This window comes from Misgurnus anguillicaudatus, chromosome 13 (assembly GCF_027580225.2).
Source record: "Misgurnus anguillicaudatus chromosome 13, ASM2758022v2, whole genome shotgun sequence".
Lineage (NCBI taxonomy): Eukaryota > Metazoa > Chordata > Actinopteri > Cypriniformes > Cobitidae > Misgurnus > Misgurnus anguillicaudatus.
The window spans coordinates 9,166,797-9,191,860 of NC_073349.2; the positions used below are offsets into that span (position 1 = coordinate 9,166,797).

General features: G+C 39.7%; 1 protein-coding gene across 3 annotated transcripts in view; it reads left to right on the plus strand.

The window, feature by feature from the left end:
* zbtb46 (zinc finger and BTB domain containing 46) overlaps positions 1 to 25,064 on the plus strand; it is a 106,887-nt gene continuing 81,823 nt past the window's right edge. Inside the window, exon 1 of one of the 3 annotated variants that reach the window (XM_073874970.1) lies at positions 1 to 256. The gene's annotated coding sequence lies outside the window, so the exon portion shown is untranslated. Of the gene's footprint in view, positions 257 to 308; positions 425 to 25,064 lie in introns of those variants that run through there. The other 2 variants (XM_055187930.2, XM_073874971.1) reach the window with 2 other exon arrangements.

The window sequence follows — 25,064 nt, forward strand, 5'->3', positions numbered from 1 at the left end:
AGTGAGAGCGAGCGACAGAGGGGGAGGTTGGTTCCTGATACCGAGACACGGAAAAGCAGGGGAGGGAGAATTACAGAAAAAGACGAGCGAGGAGAGAGGGAGAGCGCGACCAGGAGGAATTACACTGACGGACACGCGCTCTTCGCGGGAGTCAAACTGACATTTTTGACGCTCACTCTCGCTAACCTGTCAAGACCAAAATATTGGAGCTCCACAGCAGCGACATCGCGCTAACCCAGAACTCATGGGTTAACAGGTATGTCTCTCTCACCTTTCCACACTATCTCTAAGAGCACTTCCTTCCTATCTGACCATCCTACCATTCACTCTTAGCGCGTTTGCGTTCGTAGTTGACTCGTCTCGTAGTTTAAATGTATGGATGAGGGAGGACCTCGCGTTTACAGACAGGTATTCGGCTGACAAGGTAAGTTTAAGTTGCGAGTTCACTCGAGGCCGCGAGTTGTGACAGCTCGCCGGTGTTTGTTTTATTTTCGCGACATTGAAGTAAACTGCGTGACAGCAACCTGTTTGACGTCTCCAGGTGAGAACGCGCTCTTGACAGATGATACACGCGCTGGGCTCGTGCGAACAGCTGTCAGATGTGTAGCCATTCATTCATGGCGAGTTTTGGAGCGACGAGGGAGTTATTATGCAGACTTTAACCTTGCTGATCACACATTTCTTATATAAAGTGTCTTTGTATTTTATAATATTCCCGCTAAATTTAATCCTAAACCCATGTCCTCTCAGGCTCAGGGGCAGTGCTTGTGGTCGGGGTTTTTAAATTTAAAGCTCACCCAGCTTTGTCAGGCAAGGGCTTAACCCCCCCTCTCCCTTCCCCTCATTTAACCTCCAAAAGGGGAATTTCTCCAGCTGGAAATTTCTGCTGCGTCAACACCCTAAACCCAGTGCACTACCAGAAAAGGGAAGGGGAATTTTATTTGGACTCACTTTTGTGTTATTTTATTTCCCCCACATTTGCATCCTCGCTCGCGCAGCCTAATACTTCTCTCAACTTGAACAGCGTGGAGTATTTTACAGTATATTAATCTTGCCTGTGAGGCGTTGGGTGTCGTTATATTACAGCGCTCTGCGCTACGGGTTATTGTCTTTTCCCCCGTCTGCCCCCTTAATGCTGGTCAGTTCCGTCTTCCTCCATTTTCTCCTCGCTGACGGGTTGGTTTTAAGGGGAGCAACCCCACTTGTTTGACATCAGCGGGTATAAAGATACACAACGCCACGATGAAAGCGAACGCGCGTCTTTGAAACGACACATTTGAATGTAGTTGATGCACAGTTACGCGCTGCATTGTATGTATCATTAGCGCGTCTGTCAAAGAATGACGCTTGGGTTTGCTACAGGTGCATCTGGTTCTGATGAATGATTGGTTAGTTGTTGTTAATGCATAGGCTAAAATGTCAAATCGTAACTGCTTAGGGTACTCATTCGGAAAAATGCGTTACTTGTTAAAGCATTTACGAGCATTGCATTGTAATAAATTTACCGCGGCAACTATAAGGAATAACCTTCTTTATGTCACGCTATATTAACACTTTAGACTTGCTTTAATCCAAATGTAAATTATTTATACATTTGTTTTAGCAGCATTTGTGTTTCCTATAGGAATCGAACCCATTGCTAACGCAATGCTCAACCAATTGAGCAGATATTAACAAGTGACAGTGCAAAAATGAGTCAGTCGAGCAGAAGAACTGGTTATGTAAGGAACTGTCTTTAAGACCATTTACAGGGAGTGAAGTGTAGATGGCTAACATAATAACTTCCTTTTGTCATCACTTGCAGCTAATTAGTCCATCAACCTTACCATTCTTTCACAAGCTCAACAGAAAGTTGTCGAGTTTGTAATGTGTCTTAAAGTTGACACTAGTCATGTTTTGTGATGTGCGTGTATGCCTGAGGCTGCTGGCAGGTGTCTGTTGTATCACGAAGCTGGTCCACCCTTATCCCTTCTTTTGTAAATTGAAAACATACATTTTAGTATAACAGAACTTTGTTTAGACACCTTTTTGTGGGCGGGTAAACACAACTATCATAACAAAAGATTATGTGTTTGAGTTTGCTTTATTGTGTGTTCTTTAAACTATTACAACTGTTATCTGACATACAAACTTTTAAAGCGAACCTGTTGACCTTGTTAGATTTAAAGCATTTTAATGTGACCTTTAACAAGTGTCATTTTTCTGTTTAACTATAATGTGAAGTGTCCGGCTCAAACCTGTACCAAAAGAGTATGAACGGGAAAGTGTATTTATCTTCTTTTCATGAACTTGAATTCTAGAGGGCAGTGTTCATGTTACGTTTCAGGGTTGTCTTCAGGTGTTTTTGTTTAATGGAGAATCTGTGTCTGTTTGTGTATAAATGAAAGAAGATTTTAGGTAGGAGGGGGACTCTGGTCCACTATGGCAATTGACTTTCTCACAGGTGTGTCTGTATTGTGTCAACAGAAAGAATGGGAGGGGAATTGGTTCTTACTGTGTGGGGTATAAGAAGAGGGAAATAGGAGTAAAGAGAAGCACTGTGTTCTGGTTTTGATTAAGCCATATTATCATAGTTTCTCTTATTTCTGGCCTTGACCTATACCCATTTTGCCAATGCACATTTTGTTTCCACTATCTGATGTGGTCATGGGTTCGAACACACAAACTGTAAATAGTAAAAATGAATAGTTTAAAATGCACTGTACACTGTTAGAGTTAACTGTAATTTCTACAGTTACTTACCACAAAATGCCCAGTAAAATACCATCAATTTCTTTTCCAGTTCATTACTGTAATATGCATTGCATTATGGGTATTGACATTTAATTTACAGTGATTTACTGTATGTTTTGAATTTGCGGTAGACTGCTGTAAAACAACAGCAGTAGTGCTACTTTAGTTGAATAAAACAGTGTTATAAAAGCATATAAAACGGAAAAATAAAATATTTCTATGAAATGAAATACATTTTATTTGTTATGCTATTAGCAGTGAAGCAAATTTCAAAATGTGAATTGTTTTTCAGCAGTGTAAATAATTTATTGAGAATTGTAGATAGAAACAAGAAAGGGATTATGGATAAATGCTTGACCGTCAGATTTGAATTTGACCTCAAAACTTCAAAACACTTGTGACGCCAAGATTTCGCTCTTTGGAGTGTCGGGAGGGTGACAGAAGAGGCTACTTGGGGAGTGTAGCGAGTAACTTTTATTAAGTGTCTCTGTGGCACTGTGGTAGTGTTATGGACCTCTGACACAGGTGACCTGGGTTTGATTCCCCTTCAAGGCAATATATTTTTTAAAACTAGGTTACAGTAAGGGTATTATACTGTAAAGTGGAACTGTGGTAAAGGCATCATACTGTAAAAAACATGTACAGTTATGGTACTTTAACGGGGCACGTTTAAAGTGAGTTACCACATATATACAATAAAAAGTCTAAGAGATAAAGGGTCTGCCAGATGCATAAATGCAAAAGATTCAAAATAAAGGTACTTCACAATGCCATCGTAGAACTATTTTTGGCTAAATGGTTCCATAAAGAACCTTTAACTCTATGGGGTCCACCGCGGCGCGGGCGCCGCAAACTCTTTATTTTACACAAAGGCAGCGTTTGCACACACCATCGTTTTTTCTTCTTTTATTTTCACTTCTTCCAAGAACAGAAAGCTGTGGAGCATTTTCGTCACCATAATGTTTGATTCCTGCTCTTTGTTTTCTTGTTGTTTGTTCTAAACTTTGTTTGCAATGGTGGATCCGCTACTTTTCTTCATCTATCCTAAATTTTTGAATGTCCCTGACAGCCTGGTAGAGTAATCATTTGAATAAGAAATCATTTGAATTGTGAACGTGTCGAACACGGCCATCCGCGCGTATCCGTGGTTGAGTATACTGAAAGCTGCATGGACGTGTGCACCCGGACGCAGAAAAAAGTATACATATAAATGGTTCTTCTAAGGACCTTTGGCCGAATGGTTCCTTGAGGAACCAAAAATAGTTCTTCTGTGGCATAAATGTGAGGAACCTTTTCAGTACCTTTATTTTTAAGAGTGTAAATGTCAAAGTTTCAATCTCCACTGGTATATTTTATATATTCTACATGTGTTTATTGAATTAGGATGTTCACCACACTGAAGTTTGTTGGCACTCTTTACCCCTTTAATGCTTAAGCATACGTGTTTAATGTCTCTATTAGGGTGTGTGAGTGTATCAAGTGGGAGGATCGTATGGTTAGTTAGAACAAGAAAGTGCAGTATGATGTTTATTCAGGGTGGTTAATCTGAACATTTGCACAGAACGGGAAGATATGGGGGAGGAGGTGACTGATGGTGTAAAGGGATAGAGAGATACTGAGAGAGATACCGTAGAGGGGGTAGTTCAACTGGCCTTGTGTGCATGGTGAAAAAAGAGTGGGGGGTGCAGGGTATGGGGGTGCATACAGACACGACACACACGATATACTGTGTGTGTGTGTTTGTGTGTGTGTTTTTGTGTGTGGGTGGGTGGATTGTGTGTGGAAGATGGCTGTGCTCCTCGGGCTGTGGGCTGTGTTGTGTGGGTAACAGGTTAGAAAGCATGAACCTGCTACAACGCTGGAGACCAGCATCTCCCCCTCACTGCTAAGACCACACAAAGTCAGGATGTGTGTGTGTCCTCACATTTTGATGCATTTGTTCGAATTATCAGTTTAGAAACACCCGATGATATCTCCTAGACATCAGTGAGATTAAATGCAGAGCAAATGGAAACTTTTGCTTAAGTCTCCGATGTTTCTTTTGAGAGATCTTGCAAATCTCTCCATTGGAGTGTTAAAAGAGATCATAACAATGCCACAAACTGAGCTCAAAATGGCAATCGAAAGTCAATATGCGACCCTCGGACCACAAAACCAGTCATAAGGGTCAGTTTTTTTTTTTATGAAGATTTATACATCGCAATAAATAACAGGGGCGGCTCGTGACTGCTCTTCCGAGAGGCGCAAATTCAAAATATGTGTTTGGAGTGTCATGTGTCTTGCTTGTGTTTTCAAAATATGTGTTTGTTGCGTCATGTGAACTATGTGCATCACGTGTTTTGTCAAAATAAGTGCCTGCTGCACACGGGTCAAAACTGTTTATGATTAAAGAGACGCTCATGTTCACAAAATATAGGGATGCTCCGATCAATGCCGATCTCCACTAATAATACGTGGCCGATCACTATTCTGAATCGAACAGCCGATCTTATTACAGCTATTTCCTGTACTACGGCTTTCGATCAGTAAGTCCTTATCGATCTAAAATCACTGTTAGTTTGAGTCGTTTATAACATGCATTTGACAAAGCAACACTCATCAAACATAATTATTAAACATATTCTTTATTATTATGAAAATACCTGAAAAGGTTTGAAGAACAGCAAAATAAATATATCCTCCAGCCATTTCATGGAGCTGCGTGTCATCACAGTTGCGTGTGTATTGTTCTTCGTCTACAGCGCATTTTGAGTTTCTGCACGAGAGTGCCCCCTGGCTTTTGGATGTAGCGGCATTTCACCGTAATTCATTGAGAAACATAGCAAGCATTATCGGCCAATCGATCGGAGCATCCCTAACAAAATACATGCAAGACACTCACTTAACAGTAAACTCTGATTACAACTTAGATTTTACGAGTATCTGGCAAACGCAAGCGTCTTTTTTAACATAAACCCTTTAGACGCGTCTGCAGCAGACACTTATTTTGACAAGACACGTGATGCACATAGAATCCCTCTACACGCCGAACACATATTTTAAATGATAAATAAGCTTTTTATTGATGTATGGTTTGTAGGACAAGATTTGAACGAGATACGACTATTTGAAAATCTGCAATATGAGGGTTTAAAAAAATCATAGTACTGAGAAAATCACCTTTGAAGTGCTTAGCAACACATATTATTAATGATAAATACATTTTTATATATTTACGATAGGAAATGTACAAAATATTGAATAATGGAACATGATCTTTATTTAATATTTTAATGATTTTTGGGATAAAAATCGGAAAATTTGACCCATACAATGTATTGTTTGCTATTTTTACAAATTATAATTGTGCGACTTATGACTGGTTTTGTAGGCCATTATCACATAATATTGAAGATTTTAATACGAAATCAAACATTTCTCATCAAATTGCCCCAAATACAGATTATTTTACTTATACAATCAACATTAATTTTACAGCTCAATACTCTTAATGTATGAATTGTCTCATTTGATTCATTTCTCATAAGCAGTTTTAGGATAAAGTTAATACTTAAAGGGATAGTTCAACTAAAAATGAAACTTATTTCATCATTTACTTACTCTACTTACCCTCTGGGACGTTTGTTTACTGTACTGTGCATTAAACATCTGTACGATGTGACATCACAAGGTAGCAAGTGTATCGTATGTCACTTCCTGTTTGTTTCACATCAATATTTCAATGTTAACCCGAGCATGATAATCCTTTCATTCAAGTTTTTTTTATTTTATCTTTACACACGCACAACAGATCACAGATGTTATGTAATCGAACACACCCCTAATCGAAAACTGTTAAAGCAGATTGTGGAAGTTCTTTTGTGTTAGCAGCAGGGATGCATACAGGTGCACTTTTCTCCCCTGAGGTGTTTTCGGGGGCCGGTGACTCTGAATATGTGTGTGTGTGTGTGTGTGTGTGGAGTGACAGCTGTGCTCATCAACCACTTAGACATGTTCATCCCCCCAGATTAGGCGCTCTGTGTGTGGGTTCAACTGGAGCCGACCTCCCTGGTACCGCCCCACATAGACCTGTGTCCTCAGGTGCCTGCTAAATATTTTAGTGGGGGCTCTCAGGCTTTATGGAAAGCCCTGGGGGAGGAACTCGAATGAAAAAAGCCCCTGGAAATGAGATAGCGTACACTGGGCGAGTGAGTGCCTAGCAGTGGGCTTGCGCTCCAGGGCTGAAAAGAGGATGTGGTCTCGAGGTTTTTCCACCTTTTTTCTCTCTTCTTGTTTTTATCTCACTTTCAGTCTTTCTCGCTGTCCACCTTGCTTTGTAAAGTCTTAATTCTCTCTCTCTCGTGTGCACTCGAGTGAGTTTAGCACAGGCTCGGTGGGTCTTAAATGATTGAATGATGTAGTCCTGTGTCGCGCCACTTCTATTTCTGCTTTTCTCTCTGAAACGCAAACACACAAACAAACAAGCACACACAGACACACATGACCACAGTTGCACCCCCGCCCCTGTCTCGTTTTGCCATCGCTAGCTTACTTTTTGACCACACGTGGTCTTAAATACAGGATGTTTACACATGGGGAGGCATGCTAACCCTTACCAGTTAAACCCATACTTGTTTTGATCCTTGAACGTTGTGATTAGGGGTGTAGAGGTAGGCAGACATTATCTAATGTACCTGCTCTCCTTCAAATTTAGATGAAGTCTTCAAACTTAGGTTTAAAGTTGTTTAGCTTTGCATTGTGTGTACTAGTTTTTCAGACTATATGTGACACTGGACCACAAAAGCAGTTATAAGAGTCCATTTTTATACTTCATCTAAAAGCTGATAGGCTTTCCGCTGATGTATGATTTGTTAGGATAGGAAAAAACTTGGCTGAGATACACCTGTTTGAAAATCTGGAATCTGAGGGTGCAAAAAATAAAAAATATTGAAAAAAAATCACATTTAAAGTTGTCCAACATTTTCAGTGTTTCCCACAGGATTTTGAGAGACTTGTGGAGGTAATGACGTCATATAATTAGCATATATGTGACGTTGTCATCACGTGTTTGCGTTTGATCGAGTGTTGGCACCTGAAATATGTTTCACTTCTATTCTTTAATCACATTATATTGCATTTTAACACAACTGCATGCTATTTTTACATATTATCAGATCTGTTGTCAGACATAAAATGAGTAGACTATAAAATAGTTACTAAACACGACCCAGTAACACCTCGTGTTTAATCCAATTGCTGCTAAAATCCTGATTTATAAACGCGACATCTGACAAAATCACCATACATTTACATTGAAGCCTTAAGGGCGATTTATAGTCGTGCGTAGGTCCTACGCCGTAGCTACGGCGTAGGCTCTCCGTAGCCTGTGCGTAGCTCTGCGTAGCCTGATGTGCACCTCGCAAAAATTTTAACAGCGCGTCAGTCCTACCCGGACCGCAAGCGCTGTGATTGGTCCACCAGAGTATAAAAGAAAACCGTCGCGGAACCTACGCCGTTGCGGCTACGCCGTAGGACGACTATAACGAGCCCTTTACTGCTGTTGCTCTTCTCATCAATGTCTTGTTATGAGCCCTTTTTTATTTTAAATGTGAGTTTTATTGTCGCATATAGCGCAGACAATTCGGTGCAAATTCAAAAATATGATAAAATACACAGTAACTGTTACACAAAAGTACTACAAAACATGTGCGCAGGCATATAGAGAAGGAGAACGAGTGTGTGTGTGGGAAACACTAATGCTAACCTTTCGTCAAGTCATGATAAACTCGATCAGCCATCTTCTCTGTCAGTAAAATCTGTCATGTTGGCGTTTACATGAAGAAGAAAGTGTATGGAGGAACGGACATTGAAAATACTGCCACCGTTTCATTTGTTGCATGCAACATTAGAGAAAGGGAGGGGGCACGCTGGGCGCTTGCAACAATGAATTAAGACGTTTTTAAACAGTAAATGTAAATGGGAATCATGAAAAATCTATTCGTGGCAGCCATTTTTGATTCTTTGGCGAGCGCCACAAGTAAATCAATGTATGAGAAACACTGTATATTACTAATGCTATTTTATATATATTATAATTTTTTTACCTATTTATGGTAAAAAAATTTACAAAATATCTTCATGGAACATTGTCTTTAATTAATATCCTAATGCTTTTTGGCATAAAAAATTTATAATTTTGACCTATACAATTGTATGTAAGCTATTGCTGGTTGACAAGTTTTGTGGTCCAAGGTTTACATATAAGTTTTTTAATTATGTTGTTGTAAGTGTACAATTGTATGCTAATTATTAGGGATGCACTGATAAATAATTATTTTGCAGATATTTAATTATGCCGAATGACATCTACCGATAGTTTTGCTTTTTACTCGTTTCAAATCATTATATCGTGAAATCTGCAATTTAGTTGTCACTGTGACCCAATTCAAAATAATCACACAGTTTGAGTTCTGATGCGTTTTTCCTCCCCTTTTAATTGCCAGGATATAATCTGCCCTAATCACCGACTATTTTCAAACAATCGTCCGATGTCTAATAGTAGGAAAAAATGTGTTTATCTGCCAAAAACGATTATAGGCCGATATATCAGTGCATTACTACAAATTTTATGAGTCTATAATAGGAGAGCATTGCTTGTTTGTGCTCCCACAGCCTTAGGAGCTTTTGCTAGTAAGCAACCACCTAGCAACCACTAAAAACATGTTAGCAACCAGTTCTTGCACTCAGGTTGCCCTTTCATAGCTCTGGACAATCGGGAATTTTCAACTAATGCATTTATTTGTAAGCTTTGTTTCAGATTTCCTAAACTGCTATATTAGTAGCATAGAAATAAGAACTCAAACAAAGAATACAATACGAGGCAATTTTGGGGGGTAACTGTGTTTCTGTAGCTCAACTGGTTGAGAATGGTTAGTACCGCAACAGGTTAAGTGTTTGATCCCCAGGGAACACATATACTGATAAAATACCTTGTAAGCCATTTTTTTTTTTAAAATAAAATAAAAGCGCCTGTCAAATCTGTAAATGTAAGCTGTTGGCATACAATTAAAGAGTTATTAAGTTGTTTGAATTTGGTATTTGCTGAAAGTCTGAAAGTCTAAAATAAGTCTAAATTTGAAGAAAAGTCTCTATTTGAGCTTTGTTTTATCTCATTGCTGGTTTTGGACAAGTTCAGATACTAAAGAGATCTTCAAAACGGTTCACCCCAACTTAAGTCTCTGCCACCAAAAGTGTCCGCCTTGTCTTTTGATTGTTCTTTCTATCTTTTATCCGCCCCACAACAAATGGAAAGAGCGGATTTATGTTAGCATTCAATGGTGGACAGGAAGCCATTACCATATCAAACATTCTCAGGTGAATCGGTGGACGGTCGGTTGTCCACAGCACTTCTCCCTGTCTCCTAAAAGCCCTGTTTATTTTTCAGAAGATGGTTTAGTCTGTCTCTATACTTTTCATCCCATCATGACTGCCAAGAGCTAACCATTAAGGGAGGGTGGAGACACTCCCAGCGCTAACACATTTACCCCACAATACCACAGGACAATTTTCAACGCTGTGAATTTGCGAAAGCCAGTGCAGGCTTCTGCATTGTTACCAAGAAGGGTTTCTTTCTAAGAGACCTTTTAGATCTTTGTCAAAATGCTAGCTTAGCTAAATTTCCAAACCAAAAGTCAAAGATGGTTTAAGGTCATATTGGACATGGTTCATTTTCCCAAATTTCAGCATGAACTGTTTAAGCAACTGCACAACTGGTTTTAATTCAGGGCGCAGGGCAATGTCTACCGTATTTGAGCCGACTCAGTATTTAGGATGAATTCGGAAAAAATGAGTTTCTTCCAGGACAAATTGTTATTGCAGTTGTATGTATTGTTAATTGTCCTTTCTCCAGTGCAGTCACATGTTATTAATCGAATATGCATTTAGATGCAAATGAATATTCTCAATATAAGCATTTATGAAAATAAACAGAACTTTTGAAGCTTCGCTATTTCTTATCCAAAAGACGTTGTTCGGGAAAAAGTGCACAAGATGGGTCATTTAGTACTTGATTAAAATTACAAAGGATCTAAGATAATCATTACGTTACTCCGGCCCCATGACACGAATCTTGTCCGAATAGGGCTTTACACATGCAGTGAATATGAAATGTATTTTTCCAGATATGTTGTATGGTGTCCTGATCTGCATTAGTCCATTATCAAGGGTCTGTAATCCTGAGAGGAGTTCATTGCCGAGTGCTAAAGTGCTGTTAACAAGACCTGTTTAACATTCAGCACTTCCCCCTCAACATACAATTATTCTGCCGCTCCTGCTATTAGCATGTAGAGTTTGCTTGCGTGCTTTTAATTGAACTGATTTAACGTATGCCAGATCAACTAGTTTGCGTTAATTAGTTTAGTCTTAAAAGCGTTATCCCAACATGAAATATTCATCACGGTGAAGAGGTACATTTGCGACGGATGGATAAGTGTCTTGTATGGGAAACTCTCGAACCTGTTTGAAGCGATTGCGCGGGCTGATTCCTGGCTACTCGTTCTGGCATTTTGCGGTTATGTTGGCCTTGCTGTAATTTTCCTCTGTCATGTCAGCTGTCAAAGGACTTGGATTAGCACAATGTGACAATATGCAAAAATTTCAGTTGGTCTGAATATCGTACCGTAAAATCCATGTTTTCAGTTTGCAGCATGGATCCAACTTTCCACCCCTGTGACTCCAATGTGTGCTTGACTGTCAGTCCTGAAAAAAAGGGGTGTTGAAGGGTAGGAGACAGATGTGCTCTTCATAACACCATTTGTCTATTTTACCAACATTAAATAACAACCTAGATCCCTTTCTGGTTCCAGCTTTCACTCCCTGCTCTAGGGTACAAACCACCCCCGCTGCCAGGTGAGCATGCAACAGTGCCAGACTTGAATGGAAAATTTGAGGATTGTTTTGGTCTAGAAATGGTTAACCAGTCCAATCCAATAACCAGGCAGTCAGTTAGTTATTTATCTATCCAGTAACTGATTTACATTCTTAATAATAAAGGGGCTTAGAAGGTTCTTCACAGTGATGCCATGGAAGAACCATTTTGGGTTCCTTAAAGCAGTGTTTCCCAATCCTGGTCCTAGAGGCCCCCTCCCAGAAAGTTTTAGATGTCTCCTTGTTTAACACACCTGATTTAACTCATCAGCTTGTTAGGGAGACATGTTTAAATAAGAAGACATCTAAAACCTTCTGGGAGGGGGGCCTCGAGGACCAGGATTGGGAAACGCTGCTTTAAAGAACCATCTTCTTAGAAGAACCATTTCTTTTTTATCTTTTTATAACAAAGTTTTTTTGCCACATGTATCTAAACCGTAATGTTCTTCATGGATCAATTCGGCCAAAAATGTTTAATCTATTATAGCGTCACGAAGCACCTTTATTTTTAAGAGTGTACCTACACATTTATCTTAGTTAATTCTTCGTGCCTGTGCTTTAAGTCGGTGATTTCAGAGGCACAACTTTTAGCGTGGGTTTAAGTGTGCTAACAATGTAACAGCCAAAGCAGCTATAGACCACCAACCATCAAGTCTCTGCTAATTTACAATACAATTTCTGTCTGACATAAAATCGCCTGCTGTGTGCAGTATTCTTGGTGTTATTCGAGGGTTTTCTGTTTATTGTGATGAAAATTATGTTTGTTATGCTTCAAGTATCCTATTTATTTGCTAAATATGTCAGTTATCGGTATGCAAAGCTTCCATATATTGCAAAAATTCTGCGTATGGTGGACATGATCCTAAACCAGTAGTTCTCAAACTGGGGGGATGGACCCCCTTAGCGCTAAACCTCAAATTAAGAAGGCTACTAACCAACAGCACTACATTGTATCATTGAATAAATACACGGGTGAAGGTCCGAAAAGTTTGGGAACCACTGCCCTAAAACGTCTTTATTCCACATGGGCTTCCCTGAGACAATTAGTCTACAGATAATCCACCCACTTGTCAACAATGTAATTTTGCAATTGTTTCCTCTTCAAAATGGATTAAAAATGTGTCACCACTGTATTTTGTGTCTCTTTTTTAAAAAAGAGAAAAAAGCAGGTCCCTTTCCCCTCCCAACCCACATAAGGGCTTGATCAGAGAAAGTGTTGGTTGGACACTCGATACCGCCACCTCACAACGTGGGAATGTGTGACTTTCTTTAAAATTAGGTTTGGGAGGTAGGCGGTGTCGCAGAACGATCGTGATCACCAGAGCAACACGCTCGCCCTGTTATTCCTAAATGCGATATGCAGCACATTATATATATCACTTGGCCATTTCGCCTGTTGTTAATGATGTGATGTTAGCATCTGCGAGTTCAGCAGGTGACACCTGAGCCGACTGATCAGCACGACACGTACAACCGGAGGAAATGCAGACAGTATGGGACAGGAGCAAAGCGTCTGGTAACAGGGTTGACTCTTGACCACACTCGCGGTTACCATGGCAACACAAGCCTGGGTAAAAACACAGGCTATTGTTAAGCTAAGCTTGATTATCAAATATGAAACAAAAGAAGCTCTTAGATGTAATGAATTATTTAGTACGGCAATATCAGCATCGAGAAAGTTGATACGTAACGTTTTATGAGTTCGCATAAATCGCATTACAATCTCTTATAAGACTTTTGAGACCCACACTATCACTAATCTCATGGACTCTCGTTGTGTCTCTCTCTTTCTCTTTCTCTCTCTCTGTCTTGCTCTATCGCTCACTTCTCTTTCTTGTCAAGTGTTTTGACTATAAATTGTCAAACTGGCTAAGTATAGCAATGGATCTGATCTCATCATCTTTCTGTGTTTTCCCCCTGTGCTCTCAACAGACCTAAGAGAAAGGTGTTACTGATGATCATCACAGATAAGAATAATTTGTAATGGGCTAACTCACACTCTTAAAAATAAATGTTTTTTGTCAGGCTTTATGGTACATACACATTACCTTGTTCAATCTACACTATTAGAAATAAAGGTACGAAAGTTGTCACTGTAGTGGTACCCTTTGAAAAAGTACAACTTTGTAACTAAAGGGTGCATATTAGTACCTCAAAGGTATATATCTGTACATAAATGGTACATATTAGGTCTTCAGTGACATCTTTTGTACCTTTTTCTGACAGAGTAGTCATGGATAGACCTAAAAAATGTGTAAAAGAAATGGTTTAAAGAAACGTGGGCTTAAAAATATTCTTCTATGGCATCACTGAGAGGAACCCTTTTACAACCTACATTTTAAAGAGTGTCAATTCACATTTGTTTGTTTTTATGTATAAATATAAGAAAGACAAGATTATAAGAGAGAAAAGAGCGAGTTAGTTGTAACACTTATTACTACAGTAAATATATTCTTATGTTTAGGATAGATTTATGTTATAGTTTAGGTGAGGTAACTTTTTGCAGGGCAGTTTGTCATTAAACAACTTCTTAATGAGTGCGTCTTACGCCGATTATGCTTAATAAACTGATAACACGTTGGGGTCATGTAAACGCGTAAAACGGTTTTCTTTAATTGGGGAAAGCCCCTAAACGGCGTAAGCAAAAACCGAGCGGCTTTCTCACGGTTCTGTCCATGTGCGCATGTCTCAGCGTATGAAAGATTAATGTCAGACGTGGAAGTAAGCGCAAAGTAACGCATAAAATTCTCTGCTCTACTAAAGCAGAGAAACTGCAAAAATAATAACTGATGTTATATTTACAGGTTCTGGAGACACGAAAAGAGATAAAACAATATATAGCTTAAGACAGATACTGTATGCCGTCTGCTTTTTGATCGACTATTATGTACTATAGGCAATGACGTCACTACCTGCGCGAAACCTGACAAATCTCCAAGTCCCATGTAAACGCAGTTGTCTGCATAGCCGGTTTATTGATTTTCATGTAAACGCATGAAAACAGCTTTTTATAAGAAGCAGATTTTTGATAGTTATCAGCTTATTCTGTGCATGTAAACGTACTAATTGGCTTTTCACAGACAGGCTAGCTAAAGCCAGTACTAGGCTTTAGTTAAGTTATGATGTTTAAGATCTTTTACAAACATGCCTTAGAAAAAGACGTTACTTTTGTTTATCTTGAGACCGATCAGTTTTATTTATATAGCACTTTTCACAATTCTTTAATTGTTTCAAAGCAGCTTTGCATTAAAAAGCAGGAGAAAACACTGAAATATCGGTGGACAACATAAAAAGCAGAGTACAGTGGCTAAGATTAAACCGTACTAGCGAGCGTAGTAATGATGTAACATATAGATGAGGTTCTAAGTTAAGCCAATGTCAGCTGACTCACTAGGGGTTGAAATAAAAACTCCTAGGAGAAAAACCCTGTGGGAAAAGTCCTAGGTAGAAAAAAACCCCTGAGAGAGAGCCAGACAGCTGATTTTATATATGAAGGGTTTCGTTGCAAAACGAGAAAACCACCGTTTTCTTAATTGTTCAGAAATCAAGTTTTTTGGTAGTGCATTCCAATTAATTTCAATGCAACTGTAGTTGCTTTGTTTTGATTAAACCTTCATAACTTAAAAAATACAGCTAAGTAGCACCATAAAACAAAATATTAACATGATAACATAATAAAAAACATGTTTTGACAAAAATGTTAAAAAATGGATTTATCTCGTTTTGCAACGAAACTCTTCATATATAGTCATACAGTATAGTGGTTGAATATCTACTCAGTTCCAGACAGGCTAGCTATTGCGGCATAAGTATATTTACTAGAGAAATTGTGAAATGTGAATGCTTTGTTAAAGAGACATGTCTTTAGTTTAGACTTAAATTGATCGACTGTGTCTGAATCTCAAACATTGTTGGGTAAATCATTCCAGAGCTTAGTAGGAAAAGGATCTACCACCTTTAGACACTTCTAGGGATAATTAAGTGACCAGTATACGCGATGGATTGTATTCTGATAGTAGTTCTCGAAGATACGAAGGTGCTAGGTCATTTAAGGCTTTATAGGTGATTAGCAGTATTTTAAAATGTATGTGATATTTTACTGGTAACCACCAGTGTAACAATGCCAAAATTGGGCTTATGGGATCATACTTCTTAGATTGAGTAAGCACTCTTGCAGCGGCGTTTTGAATCAGCTGAAGCTTGTTCACATAATTTGTGTGACATCCCCCGAGTAACGAGTTACAGTAGTCTATTCTTGAGGTCATAAAAGCGTGGATCAGCTTCTCTGCATCTGATTCAGACAGCATATGGCGTATTTTTGAGATATTTCTAAGATGGAAGAATGCCGTGCGGCAGACGTTGTAGATATGACTATCGAAAGATAGATTGCTGTCGAACATCACACCTAGGTTCTTGACTGTGGAAGATGGCACAACAGTGCAAATCAATGGCACTGGCATATTCTAAGATCTGTCAGTGCGATTTGTTTTCAGTAGAGACTGCTATTACATATTTTTTTTCTAGGACTAGGCTTAAGCCTTGTCTGTAAAGCCAGGGGTTTACTTCAAGGTGCCAAAGAATGCATTGAAATAATCTGTTAAATTGTTCTTTGATATTTAGACAGAAGGTATGTAATTTTATTCAGTGCAAAAATGATCCAGAAACTTTTTTACAACCCTAGGATTTTTCCTTTGAATGAAATGGTCTATTTTTGGCCCTATTTGGAAGGGTCATGAATAATAATGTTGAGCTCTGCTCTGATTGGCTCTGCTCTCTCTGAGGCTCATGCCAGAAGTTCACATTAGTAAACATCTCGACTGTTACATCACAGTGAGTGTTATTTTGAGATTGGCGTTTGAGGCTCACAATATGTCATTACCATGTACATAACACTTATTATTCATATATGCCTAGGTAAATACAGTTTTTTATTCTATGGTATCTTTAATAAAACACTCTTTGTACCAGCAAAATTTTAGCAAAATATCAAGCCGTTGTTGCGACCCTTGAAGTGTATTTTTATGCTCACTGGCATACTGGAGTTTGATGAATGCTTTCCTCTACCAATAAGAATGTAGTATCCTTTACACAATTTACCATATTAAAATCCAATCTGTTTAATTCTGAAGATTTTCCCCAAATATTAGCACACATGTGCTATGTGAAAATAAAGTGTTTTTGATCACTTTGGTGATCCAAGATGCATTTTGGTCGATCGAATCACAAGTGGACAAGAGAGACACATGCCTGTTCACACCTGAGCCCTTATCACACAGACGTTATGGAAAATGCACCTGGGATTTGTGCAGGATCGTTTGATTTTTGGTTCATTCACACTGCCAACAATTTTCCGGAATCTGTACGTGCGCTCACACACATACCGTAAAGATCCCGTAAAGACACGTGACGTGTTTAAAGTCCTGCACTTGGTTATGTTTTTTTCTCCGCAACGTCTGAAGTTTGCGTATTATCTGTTATTTCTCTCTCCAGAAACCACTTGTGTGCATTTTTGTTTTTGATAAGACTATAAAGGTCATTGTTGCGATGACACATGCGTCCTCACTACGGCACGCCCCTTATGGTATTGTTTCTGCGTCTTGTTCACACAGAGGGTTTTCCGGGAATGTTATGGGAATGTTACTAGGTCCTTTTTCCAGGAGTGATCCAAGAACATTTACGTTTGCGTTCACACATGGGTTTTTTTGGGACCAAAGTGCTGTGTGATGAGGTACTGGTGTATTAATCCATCTCATGATTACTTCGGGGGGAGGGTCTATGGACGAGTCCTTCTGCTTTCGTTAAAACACAATGATGGGTTTAAGTTGATGTGCATTAATATTATATCAGTGTACCGCTGCTTGTGTTGTTAGTAAACATGCTGCACAACGTTTTGTACATATTTCGGAGCAATTGATGAAATGAGATCACACAAAGTTCACACGCTCACAAAATGTTTTATCTATCAGCCTAAAGACCGCGTTGAACACTGTGGGTTCACGCTGGAAGTCGGGACAGATTGTGATCGGTACATTACATTAGATCAGTAGGCGGAGAGTAGGCGGTCTTTTGTGGCTGTTCAAACACATTCGACCACATGAGCGTCTACACCACAAAAGCAATCCGGTCGAACATGTTTTCAACAACCTCTGAATGTGGTCAAAAGTGGACAGTTCAAAACATTTTAGAGGCTGTTTAAACCTGGTATTAAAGGGACACTCCACTTTTTTGAAAATATGCTCATTTTCCGGCTCCGCTAAAGTTTAAATATTTGATTCTTGCCGTTTTGGAATCCATTCAGCTGATCTCCGGGTCTGGCGCGAGCACTTTTAGCATAGCTTAGCACAATCCATTGAATCTGATTAGACCATTAGCATCGTGCTAAAAAATAACCAAAGGGTTTAGATATTTTTCCTATTAAAAATTTGACTCTTCTGTAGTTACATCATGTACTAAGACCGACAGAAAATTAAAAGTTGTAAATTTCTAAGCAGATATGTCTAGGAACTATACTCTCATTCTGGCGTAATAATCAAGGACTTTGCTGATGTAACATGACTGCAGCAGATGTAATGATATTACGCACTGCCCGAAAATAGTCCCCTGCCATTGAAAGTAACCAAGGGGACTAATTTCGGGCAGTGCGTAATATTACTACGGATATTTTCAAAAAAAGTGGAATGTCCCTTTAAGGTGGTTTCACACCTGCCTTGTTTAGTTCGATTGAATCGTACCAGAGTTCGATTGCACAGTTGGTGCAGTTCGTTTGGGCAGGTGAGAATGCAGCAATCGAACTCTGGTGCGCACCAAAAGCGGACCAAACAAGCGGACCGAGACCAGCTTGCAGAGGTGGTCTCGGTACGCTTTCAAACGAACTCTAGAGCGGTTCGTTTGTGGTGAGAACACGATCCGAGATCGAACCGACCTAACTGCAGAAGTACTGCGCATTTTGGACTAAACCAGCTGCCGTAGTCAACTGCGCAGTGCATTATCAGATGAGGAAGTGTTTGTTGACCGTTTCTATTAGCAATATTAGCAAAGTGACAAATCGCGGACATACCTGGAGTTGCGAGGAGGTGCGGGCGGAGCCTCGGAAATTTTTTGTCTTCGCGGTTTGTAGTGCATTAAACCGCTGTTTTCAAGCCGCATCCGCGATTCATTCTGAAAATGAACAGTTTGTCTAGAGTGCTGTATACAAACTATGTATAACAACCACGGAGACATAATTACAGCGCGCAGCCGTCTGTCCATGGTGTCTGCTGTATTATCCTTCTTTTGTTTACTTCCGGGGGTTCCGTTGGAATTTGCCGCACGTTGATTCTGACCAATCGTGAAGCCGTTTAGGAAATACGTTCAAATACATGTGGCCAATGAGTGATGTTGATCTTATCACATGACAGAATTTTGGATCGTTTCAACTGGTGCGGATCAGAGCAATCAGTGTGGTGTGAAATGGAACCAAATCTGCTAAAAAAGTTACAATGTATCATTTTTTGCTTTTGGTCCGGACCAAATGAACCGAATAACAGATGTGAAAACACCCTTAGATGCATTTTCGTCACATCACATTTACACCTGGTATTTTAATCCATCTCTTTTGTCCACTTGTGACCGCTTCTGGCCTGGTTACTTTGAGGGGATGATCTGTGGAGACTGTGGGCGAGTCCCTCTGCTGTCATTTAAACTCGAGCGGGTTTAATGACGGGTTTAATTTGACTAATATTATGTCCGAGTCCGCTGCTTGTGTTGTAAGCAAACATGCTGAACAGGGTTTTGTACATGTATACGTAAAAGCTTTCTCTGGTATTTCAGCGCAATTAATGAAATAAGCTTGCGCAACTTTCATATACTCACAAAATGAAACTATAGAAAGACTATAGATTGACTTTTATCAATGAAAACCTAAAGATAGTGCTGTACTAGGGTGGCCATTCGTGCCAGTTCCGCCGGACACGTCCCGAACATGTTTTCGGGTTCGTTCTCCGGAAGTCGCGTTGCTCGATCGCATCGTCATCGAGGTTCTCACATTTCAGTTAAAATATATTAGAAAATTAAGATTTATTTCTTTTAAGATGTAACAGTTGCTTTTCTGAAATTAAACCCTAAATATTAAACCTTGATGCCGTTGGCGGTCGACCAATGCGACTTCCGGAGAACGAACCCAAAAACTTGTTCGGGACGTGTCCGGCGGAACTGGCACGAATGGCCACCCTATGCTGTACACTTTGTGTTCGTGCTAGAAGTCAGAAACGATGTAAAACTTTGTGTTCGGTACATCACATTAGTTAAATAGGCGGAGAGTAGGCGGTCCTTTGTGGCTGTTCAAACACATTCGACCACATGCGCGTTTACACCACTTGAGCAATCTGGACAAAAGTGTTTTCGACTACCTCTGAATGTGGTCGTTTTGAACGTTGTTTACACCTGTCTTAAGCCTCTTTCACTTGTGATTCGATCGATGAAAACGCATTTTAATACCAGGTATAATCAACCCCCAGCTGTAAACAGTGCCTTTGTTAGCTTAGCAACATGCTAATATAAAAAATATCTCCCATGTGCTTTGTGTGCAGTATGTAGTCGCTGCCTATGAGGAACAGTCCAAACCAGTCACTTCAGGTGAACAGGTTCACATTCAGATAGGAAGCTGCCTGAGAAAGTAGCTATATAGGAAGTACACAGTAAGGCAGAGCACTATATGTTTTAGAACATAGCTGCAGTATAACGTGTGTATAGTAAGAAGGAATATGAAATGAAAAATAAGAAAAGTACGTTTGAAGAGTATGATGGTCCATTTAAAGAGGAAAACTATGAGTTCATGTTATCTTCTGTCTCTCTTTCTTTCAGCCTCATTTTCTCTGCCACCCCCTCCTGTTCTTTCTCCGTCATGTTTAGTACGTGGCGAGCTGTTAGTTAGGGCTAATCCAGCACGGGGGGCTTTCTGAAGGATGCCAATGTTTTGTTGACAGCCCAGCAGTCACGCTACAGTCTCCCCCTCCTTTCTGTCCACCTGCACTCTCTCTCTCTCTCTCTTTCTCGCTCTCTCTCGCTCACTGACTCATTGACAGGAGCAAGTGTTCCTGATTATGACAATTTGCTTTCTGACAGACACCTCGTGCCAGGACATGTTTTCTGTGTTATTTGTAATCTGGAACTTTCAAACTTTTTACTTCTCTCTTTTGAAGAGATCCTTAGATAAATGGGTTTTGAGATTTTTTTGGGCCACTAATATATTCAGAGGTTTATCGTGGTTTCCCAATTAGGAAGGGACTTTTAGAACCATCACTGTGGAAAGCATTATAGTTTTAAGGGGTGGTTTCCTGGACAGGGTTTAGATTAGTCTAGGCCTTAGGTATATTAGGACATTTAAGTCATTTTCACACAAAAAACTTACAAAGAAATAATACTGGTGTGCATCTTGAGACAAAACAATGGCACTGATATTATGTTAAGATAAGTGTTTTTAAATGAAGGCAGCTCAAACATGCATTTTAGTCTGGGACTAGGATAAGCCCTGTCCGGGAAACCTGCCCTAAATGTTGGATTAAATATGACAGAATTACCATTAATCATTGGTATAGTCAAACATTTTCTACAAATTATTATTTTGATTGATGGATGATGGAAAGCAGAACTTTCTGAGCTTTTTTCTTCTGGACTGCATTAAGGTTAAATGCAGAACAAATTAACACACACACACGTTATTCCTGGTTGACGTTGGCCCAATATACAAAGTTTCTTTTGGCAAGATGACGCTCAGAGAGCGTTTGCTAGTTGGGAATATGTTGCAGAGATGTCGGCATTAGATCGCAAATGATCTCCAGTCGATAATACCCTTCAGCTAATTGAAATTGCCCTAATGGAAATGCAGCAATTTCTCATAAACTCCCATTTATCGCAAAAGTTTATACGCTCAGGTAAGGTGATTTTTCAGACAAATTTGAAAAAGGATTGTATCGCAAAACTGCAAAGGAAACAGTAGGTGTGTTCGAGTTGATGTGGCACCGCAGGAACAGACATTTGGATACCATCAAAGTAGTAATATTATAATAATTCTATAATATATAATAATATATAGTAATAGAGTGATTTGAGAAATCATACGAAGTGTGCTATTGAATCAATCTCGCAGTATTTTGATGTCATATGTCTGTGCAACGCTAGCCTGACGTTGTCATACTCAATTCTAGTCAGAATTTGAGTCTGATACCGCTCCATTGACCTATAATTATGAGGCGTGTCTCAACCGAAAAATGCCTCTCCACTCAATTGGATAGACCTACGACCAATCAAAGCAACGGAGTGTGTGACGTATGTTAAAATTACGTCTTTTGCAGCCTGACTGAACTGCTAGTTATTTCGCTACAATGATACTAACATTGTGATTATACTAAGTCTGAGTTAGCGAACGTACATCAACACCTACTATGTTTACAACATTTCGTTTATATCACAACATTAAGTATTTACCAAGTCATACAGTAAGACTATCTCTTACCATTTGTACATTAGGTGAACTTCATCCACGATGATACCCATTACGTTGGCTTGAAAATATTGGAGCCTAGCATGTCCCTCCACATATTCAGCAACCACGATTCCGGGCTTCCGAAAAGAAGCTGGCAACGACCGCTAATTATATCCATCTGCATCGCCGTGATACCAATTTTAGTTGCGACCAACTTTTGCCGAGTCCCGTAGGAAGGACGGCTAAAACATCAACAAATGCCTTGCTCTCGTTTCTCTGTTCCTCTTTTAAAATCAATGCTCTGTCGATATCTTTTACAACAGACTCAATGTCAGAATCCACACATCTGAATTCTTCAGCGGCAGCCATTTGGTTAAACAGATTAAACATACGCGCTCTTTGGTGATGTGGTTCATTACGTTTCTGTTGATCATCTGTCCATCATCGTATAAAGCCCGCCCTGACAATTTGATTGGTTCGACCAGCTTTGGGTCTAGCATAGTAGCTCCTCAATGGAGAAACTCCAGACCGATCTTCCCGTCCTCAAAATGTTGTGGGCGGGGCGAAGATCGGCTGGCACCCAGGCTAGTGCAACGCCATATGAAGGCCAAAACACCCATCGCCGTGGTTTTTGGAATGACTTATCGCAAGACAACAAAATTACGATTTAGTCGTATAACATCAGTTAATAGGAAGCTGTCATTTCACAATATTAATTTTCAACATTTAGAGAGTTGAGAGTTAAGAGCACCTATTTTATTGTTAAAAAAACTATGTTATTTTGTGTATTTGGTATACTACAATGTGTTCGCGTGGTTTATGGTTATTTTCCACATACTGTACATTTCTGTAGCTCCAGATTTCACTCTCTTCCTGAAACGCACTGATTTGAAAAGCTCTGTGTCCCTGATTGGCCATCTAATCTGTACGTTGTGATTGGCCTGAATACCTCTGTTGTCAGCCAGAAGTGTGACGCTCCTTACCATGTTTTAAAGATTCGCTCAAAATGCAATGCTAACAGGAGTTAACTTACAGGCTGTGAGTCCGAAGCAGGAGGATGATAATGTCGGTCTTGTCTACATCACCAATCCCAGGAAGTAAACTGTTGCCTACAATCTGTGTGTTTGTCGTAGTCCAAGAAAAGAGATTTACGTTGGAGACGATAACTTGCATCATCGTTTATTTTGTGATAATGCACCTTTTGCATATAGTTAACATGTACTAATACACATTTATAAATGTAAAAACAAGAATGAGCACACGCACACCCAGAGCAGTGAGCGGCTGTAAGTGCAGCACCACTGGACACCTCAGTCGCTTCTTGACGTCCGTGGGATTCGAACCAATGACCTCCTGGTTACATGTTTGGATGATGCAAAGTTGTAAATCTCAGCTGGTCTGTAAGATTTTTTTTCTTTATTATTTGGGCTAACCATGTCTTGACATTAAGTATATCCGCACCACGTATATGGCCTCATGTGTAAAATACTGTGTAGAAAGCATCCTGAATTTGATCATTCGATCATTACTCAAAGCATGCACATAAATGAGTACTGTGAGTATGTGGATAAGAAATGCATGTACGCCTCGCTTTGCGATGTGAAATCTATAAATTGCAAATAATCTTGAAATCATGCACAAGCAAACAGATAAGCACCGACCAATACTTTTTAGATGTCATAGGTAAGGAGGGCAACGTTCCTCTCTTGGGTCGATGTCAGCCAGATGTACAGGTACGTGTGCTGCCTGGGAAATATGTTGCTTGTTAGGTTTTGCTCTTGAGAAAAAGACAAAAGTAATATTGCGTGTGTCTCTACTAGAGCTTTAGAGGAGAAGATCAGAAGAGTCAGATTTTATAAAACAGCAAGCAGATCTGAGTATGAACTCAGACAGAGTTATGCTGTGAGCAACCCTTGAGGCGTAACTTTTTCTTTTGGTAACTAAAGTTGACAATGCAAAGCTTTCCCAAAAGTCCACCCATTAAGAGACTACAGTCTGCAAAAACCCATGATTCAAAATATATGTGGTTATGAGGTCACAACCATGAGCACATTATGCAATCATCCACATTATCACCTAGTCAGTGTTAAATTCACTCACTGATTTCTCAGTTAATATTAAAGATGTCAATGTTATATTTTCACAGAATGTTCTTTACATTTATATAGGATGATTTTATGTAGAAAACAGTAAATTATAAAAAATGGGTTTTTACAGAATGGGTCACATGCATGTGTTGGAGAGAAAGTTGCACCAAAAAGTTTAAAAGATTTTAACTCTGCCGCAACTTGTTTATCACCCAATGAGAGTTTTATGGAAGGAGGACCATTCTGTAATGTTGGAAATCCAATTTGGTCCGCATTCATATCCACCAGAGCTTTGTGTTGTGCGTAGGTACCCTTAAAAGTATAGCAGGCAATACGGTTTATTTGTAAGGGTCATCAGGAATGCAGAAAGACATTACCTCTCAAGCAAAACCTTGTGAGAAAGCTTCATCTAGTGAACTTCAGGGAACGTTCACCAAACCTCATGCTTTTTAAAATTTAATAACAACGAAAGGCAAAGTTTGGTTAATCAATTTAAGAAGTTTGCATTTGTGGACCTTATCTGGTGCTGATAAGCTTTCCTGTTGTGATAATGGTTTGTCACAGCATGGCACGTGTGGTTGTGCGCTTGTGAGTGCACGCGCAGGAGTGTGCGCTTACAGGAACGCTGTGCCTCGGCGCCGGTTTGTTGTGACACCTCTCACGGCGCGAGCTCCAGGAACGTGTTAAAGATGAGTCGTCATTTCGTGAGTAGCGGCAGCCGAGCTTTGGGAGTCATCGCCGCGCCATTTGGTGCATTTGAAACGATGACAGTGTTTGTGTGTTTGTGTGTGTGCATGTGTGTGTGTGTGTGTTAATGCGAGAGTACACTCAGAGAAAAAAGAAAGAAGTGGGAGAGAGCAAGGCAGCAAAAGAGGAGA